Source organism: Panulirus ornatus, chromosome 2 (genome assembly GCF_036320965.1).
Source record: "Panulirus ornatus isolate Po-2019 chromosome 2, ASM3632096v1, whole genome shotgun sequence".
Taxonomy (NCBI): Eukaryota; Metazoa; Arthropoda; class Malacostraca; order Decapoda; family Palinuridae; genus Panulirus; species Panulirus ornatus.
Window position 1 is genome coordinate 22604 of NC_092225.1, and position 1198 is coordinate 23801.

Genomic DNA, 1198 nt, shown 5'->3' on the forward strand with positions numbered 1-1198 from the left:
TGTAACGTGAGATGATAGTTGTACATTTTCGTGTGGGACGTGTAATATATACATTTGTAAATGGGTGGGGGGGGGGGCCCTTTTTTTCCTCTGTTTCCCGCCTAACTCCCTAACCGGGGGGACAGGACAAAATACAATAATACATAAAATAAATATACTTATATATGATAAAATATATATATAATATCTATATATATATATATTTATATATATATAAAAATAAAATATATGTATTATATAATATATATATATATATTTTATAATATAAAAATAAAATAATATATATATAAAATATATACATAAATAAATATATATAATATATATAAATATTATCCCTGGGGGTAGGGGGGAAAAAAATACTTCCCACGTATTCCCTGCGGTCGTAGAAAAGGGGACTAAAAGGGGGGGGAGTGGGGGCTGGAATCCTCCCTCTCACTTTTTTTTTTTTTTTCCAAAAGAGGGAACAAGAAGTGGCCCAGGTGAGGGGTAATTCCCCCAAGGGGCCCGTCCCTGTTTTTCAAAGCACCTCGCTTTAAAGCGGGAAATGGGGGAATAGTATGAAAGAAAAAAAGAAATATATATATATAATAAAAATAATATATTATATATATATATAAATTATACAGTGAATAGCACCGGGCATGAGAAGAAACAAGAGAGGCAAATATTTTTGGGGGCAGCTTTAATGAGTGTGTTAGTGGTTTTTTATGCACAAGACCGGGGTTTTAGTGGGTGGTGATTTAATTCAAAAGGTGATAATGTGGGAGTTTTAGGGAAAAAATTGGTTTTACATTGGGGTTCAGTGTTGTAAATGGAAATGGTGAAAAAACTTGAATTATGTGCGAAAAAACTGGGTATGGAATACTGGTTTTTAAAAAGCGGATAACATAAGTATAACGGATGTAGTAGGAAAGATGGGCAGAGAGCATTATTGGATAAAGTTAATTGAAGTTGCGCGAAAGAGAGACTTTTGATGTTAATGTGCTGAAGGTGCAATGAGGGATGTCTGAACATTATCTTGGAGGCCCAAGGTGAAGAATTGTAGGTTTTTTAGAAAAATAGAGAGAATTTTAGGGGGAAGAGAGTGGTGAAGTAAATTTGCTTTTGGAAGGAGACTTTGTCAGGGAAAAACCAAGGGGAACTGAGTAGAGAATGGAAAAAGGTGAGAACAAAGAGTAAGGGGAGTGGGGGGAAAAAT